A 6000-nucleotide genomic window follows, 5' to 3' on the forward strand; every position below is an offset into this window, starting at 1 on the left:
TGTTTTGACTTCAGTGAAATTCCATTGAAACATAAAAAATACAGCTTTGGTACTTCATTATAAAAGTTCACAATTTTAAAACATATTACATGGATATAGAATATATGTTTTAATTAAGTGTGGTACTTTGCAATGAGATTTCAATTTAATAAACAAATAATTAAATTGAGGCCATCACTTACAGCATAATAAATAAGTAAATTAAATATAAAAAATCCAACTTAAAACCTTTACACATATCTACATGGTGTATTCTCCACTCTTATGAAGGCAACCATGTGGTTGAAAATTTGAATTATTTTGTTTGTCCCGTTTCCATTTTAATAACTAATAGTTCTGCAACATACACATAAAACTAACCTAACCAATCATTCACTCCATTTCACAGTAATTTTAATGTAGCTAACCTAACGTTTCTACATGTTAAAACAGTATACTACAATAACATAATTTTTAAAAAATATGTCAAGAATTTTGATACTGTGAAAATGGTTGGTTAGGTTATATTTAGTAAGCTGCGTTTAAAATACTTAAATAGTGGGTGTGGACAGTTGGTTAGGTTAGTTACATTACAACGATTGAGATATTAAAATAGTCAGTGAGTTAGGCTAACTACAAAAAAAAATAGTAAAATCGTTTAGTTAAGAACCGCCCCTTTAAACTACACATCCAATGGCATTGATCTAATTATTTAATTTTTGCTTCACATAGTGCTTGAAGATTAAGCACAAAAGGAACAACCATTTACCTACCACATTTTATCCCTATTTCAAATTTCTAAACAAGCACAAATGCTGCAAGTAGATGGGTGCACCATACAAGCTCACTACACTCATAGTTTTGAAAACCAAATTTCACAGTGAAGCGATGAAAAGTTGAAAAAACAATTATTTTTCTCTTAAATATCTTAGTAAATCACCAATGTTTTGTGTCCGTAAATTTTAAATTCGGACTTGCTGTAACTGATAATGGAATATGGTATGTAAATTGTATTAGTGGCATGAATAAAATTTACGTTAAGCTTGGAAAGACTGTCGCATATCCCGAGAAATCAGTCGAATAATAACCAAGCGAAAGGTTGTTTATGTTATGCTTGCTATATTAACAAGTAAATCTGTAATTGAAGTACAAAGCTTACCTGCAGGTAAAGTGAAGTAAGGTAAAGTGAGGTCATGACCTCAACTTCACTTTAGTTATTATTCGCCTAATTTCCATTAATCCGAGAATCAACAACATTCACAAACTAAATAGTATAGTTACTGTGATATCAAACCGATAAAAACACAAACAAGCACATCTTTTTTCATCCAGACATAACTTACCTCAAATATTTGCTTACCTTCATATGCAGATTGCTCGCGGCGAAACATAAACGCAGTATAGCTTTTATTTACGTGCCCAAAAGGCACAAAGTTGTGAAATTTACACGTTCTTAACGGAAGACTTGTTCAATATAATTCTTGCAAACAAAAAGCACATAACTAAATACCATACCGACTATTTTATTTTACTTCAATGCGGTTTTCTCACGTTCACCCTCAATGGCAGTGTGTAAAGTGTTACCCTTTCGCTACGCCAGCGCACCTCGCGGCAGAATTTTTCCCTGTGCCAAACTCGCCCATAAGAAAACCCGTTTTCTTCCTAACCTGTAGTAGAATTAACCTTACCTTAACTAAGGTTAATTCTACTACAGGTTGGGAAGATCAATGTTATAAGTTTGGCACACTATTTGGTTTCTCCGCCAGGTAGCAGTAGTGTTCCATGAGGGGGTCATTTTCATCTGTTTCAATGCATTTAAATGGGCCGTTTGCATTTTTCAAAGTGAAATAACAATATGTGTAAAACTTCTCAGTTCGTTTTGAATTTAAAATTAGGATAGCTTAACTTTCATCTTTAAGTAGTTTTTAATTTAGTTTTTCAATATGCCTAAGTGTTGTTTTGTGCCCGGTTGCAAAACTGGATGTAGTAGAGAAAGTACGACGCAAGCATTAACGTATTTAAGGCTCCTGCAGACGAAAAAAAAAGAGAATTATGGAACAGAAGGATCCCAAGGAGTGATAGAGATTTGAGGAAAACTGATAATGTATGTGAAATAAATTTCGAGGTTCGTGAAAATAAATTGTTTATCCTAACCAATTCCATCCCGACTTCCAGCTTGATAGTCACGTTAGGCTCTGTAGTAGGATGAGTTCGTTTGTATCAAACCAGATATAAAAATGGTATTACAACATGCATTATGATCTTTTTGTTTATGTTAAGGTTCGTGTTCGCTTCTGTATAATTAAAAAAAAACTTCAGGTTACATCTTTTGTATGCCAATAACCCCAAAATTTAAAAAAAAAAATTGGCATTCATATTTTCAGTACGTTTTGGGCTGTTGATAATTGTAATAGGTACTTTAAATATAAAATTTGCTCTTGGAAAATTTAAATAAAATTATTTATATTTTATCGAAAATCATTTAAGTAGTGTAATTTTTTCAAATAGCCTTTTAGTTTGCCATAATACTACTTACCACTAAGTAATATTTCTTTTGTTGCAATTTTCATTCAGGTTATCATTTTGCTCAAGGATTCCAATCTGTTGACTATATTTAACACATTTTTTTTAGATAACCAATTAAATCAAAATATTCTAATTGAAAAAGTTTTCACCAGAACTACATGTGTGTTAATTTAAATGCAATTGCGCTTACTAGAGAAAGTTAACAGCACTTTGAAACTTTGTTGGCATTAATAACAATTCAATCTAAATTGTTGCTCAATCTTCCAGTAGACACAACACAGAGAACACACACTGTGCATTAAGGAACATAAAAAAACACATTGTGGAAGCCAGATGTCCTAAGATGATATATTTATAGACCTGTACAATTTCCTTTCACAACTAGGAAAATCTAAACGCACGTGACTTAGTACACAAGATCCTCAGTTTAATATAAAGTAGGAAAAATAGATTTAACGAGTTAGGTTATATAAAGTAATTGAAGGGTAGAGGGGCTGGGGAAATCTGGGAGATAGGCTGACCCGAGGGGTGTACAGAGGGAGGAGGGATCACCAGTGCAAGACCCAGAGGGAGTGGAGACGAACTGAACCAGGAAAGCAAGTGTTTCTGGTGAGGACAGGGCGAGAGTGGAATGGGCTTGAGGGAAGGGTACTGAATGGGAGAGGAGGGATGGACTTCAGAAATTGGTAGAGCTAGAGGGGAGCTCCTTACCAACGGGTGTAAGCCCAACCACAAGTGTATAAAGATAATAATTTACTTTCCAACTGCCCTGAGTTCGCTCCAACCAACTGAAAAATATATCAATGCGTGCTGTAGGTACATTATTTAATATTTAAATTCATTTGAAGTCAATGACTATTTGAAGCTCATTCAAAATCCCTTTATTACCTTAATTGCATTTTGATTTTAAATATTATATTGGTTTAAATAAATTCATGCAAAAAATATTGATGAACAAAAAGCACAATTGATTTTAAAAAAAAACATATGTGTGTGTGTGTGTGTGTGAATGAATGAATGAAGTGATTTAATAGTTCCAAACTTACAATACAAAATGAGATAACTATTTAATTCTTGTTAGGGTTGACTGTAATGTTACTCAACATTTTTATTTTTATACTTATATTTGAATACAACAAATGAGGGCTTATTATTGTGGATTGGGTTGAAAATGAGAAAATCCATTAACAACCACTTAGCTCGAACAATAATGTGCTCAAATTCAACTATGCACAGTTTTTAAAGAGCACAAATTGTTACAGGACATGAAGTGGCATGTGGCATACATGTTGAACACAGCTGTTATTACAGCTGTAATCTGTCAAGTAATTAGCAACTATGTATACACATTTCAGGAACAAATGATATTAAGAAATTATGTTCACGAAGTTCAAGGTGAAACCATCAAGATACCAAGAGGTAAAGTAACTTTAACAAAATCTGCAGTGCCAACTATTTATCCAAACTTTCCTTCATACTTGACACAGCGCAAGCCATACAGAAGAAAACTAGAGATGAGTGTAAGTTCATTTTTGAATCAAATACAATACTTGCTGCAGTTACGACCATTTAAATTTAAAATTTCAAAGTAACCAAAATCGCACTTAAAACAATTTACAGTTGCTGATGGCATTTTTACTTTTAATGAAAAATTTTTACCATACAGTAGTAAAGTGGTTTTTAAGATAATTACATGATTTTATTCTACAGCATAGCATAGCTGTGAATTTTGTGTGTGCATTATGATAGTTTTTTTGCATTAAGTCCTACAAAATATTTTTTTCTTCTTCATGGCAGGGGAAATTAACTTGCCTTTTTTTTTATCCGCAATTTTTTGGCTCTTCAGGAACATTGGATCTGCTGTAAAACAATTATGGCAGAAAAGTGCTCTATTTGCAGGGCAGGCATCACATGATATTTTATTTCATATCTTTTAAGTAAAACATAAAATTGAAAGAAATACATTTAAGTTTTATTATTAAAGGTATAGAATTGAGAATCGTAACATGAAATTCAGTTAATCTATGTTCACTTAAAGACTTGACTATAATTGTCTGTTTAAAATTACCTTATTGCAGTATAATTTGCAATGTTTATTAAAACTTGGGCACCAGCACAATTCAGAAGAAAAAAATTAAAAAAAAAAAAAAAAAAGATGAAATATAACACATTACAGATGAAATTCTTTTAAATATTTTGAATGTATTACAATAGGAATAATAATTTTCAAAGTATTTGCTTTTCAATAAAACAAAACCTATGTGAGTTAATTTAATCACTGTTAAGTAAAGCTTTAAGGGAATTTTAATTTCAATCTGAAAAATTCCTTTACACTGGGCTTAGAAAATCCTATTTTATCACACAATGGTTTACAAAGAACGGCCCCAAATTAAAAATATAAACATGTGCAGCCAAAAAATTTCCAGAAAATGAGTGTTACTCTCATGAAGCAGGTAACTACAAATTGCTGTACAAATTATGTAATTTCCATAATGCAGTTATTCATAATAAAAGTTACACACATCAAAATTTAAGCGATAATGGTACTTGTCATTGTTTTCTTTACCGAATAACTACCAGTGGCACTAATGAATTTATGAACACAATTTTCTTTTGCTTCCAAGAGCATTTTTGGGAATGATATGGGAAATATGGACTCTGCCAATTTATTCACATCCTGTGCACACAACACATAAAAATTATTTTGTAAATTAAATATATATACTTGTTTTATTAAATAAGTACACAAAAATAATTTTATAGACAGTTTATTTTTTTACCATTAATTATTTATATTTGTAACATGGGGAGACAACAAAAGTTTTACTTAATTATTTTGATACTACTACAAATTAAAATTCAACTTACTAGGCTACACCAGACGTTAAATTATTAAGTTATTTGTATTGGGCATATGCATTAACTGAAATAATCCAATAATCACTGATGAAAACATTATATTTAAGAACTAAAAAAATTAATAAATTGTATGTCACCAGTATAGTTTTATATTTAACATTTTTTTATACAAACAACCTAGCTTAATAATTTAATTTATGTATCACACAAACACAATACATTGAGGGTAATTACATGATTAAAACTGGTTAGAAACTTACATGAAACTCACCTTAAAAAAAAATAATTTCTTATTGCTGTAAAAATTATAATGAAATTTTCATGCTTGTAGCTTTTCACAATGGAAACAGCTGCAGCTTTGAAGTTTTACAGTAACAAGCCTGGTATAGAAAATATTTCTGGCACCGTAAATTACATAGAAAAAGTTGCACAAGTTTATTCCATACTAGACAACAACAAACCATGGAAAGGCCTGACTGTTGGATCAGATGATGAAAAGGTAAAACTCTAAATTTTGAAATATTTCAATATTATGTCTGTACATAACAAATAGGCTACTCAGAATTATTTGTTTAGTTAATTTTTATAATAACTGATATAAAAACAATACAGTAATAATTTAACATTAAAAGAAAT

The sequence above is a fragment of the Bacillus rossius genome, chromosome 1 (genome assembly GCF_032445375.1).
Source record: "Bacillus rossius redtenbacheri isolate Brsri chromosome 1, Brsri_v3, whole genome shotgun sequence".
NCBI lineage: Eukaryota > Metazoa > Arthropoda > Insecta > Phasmatodea > Bacillidae > Bacillus > Bacillus rossius.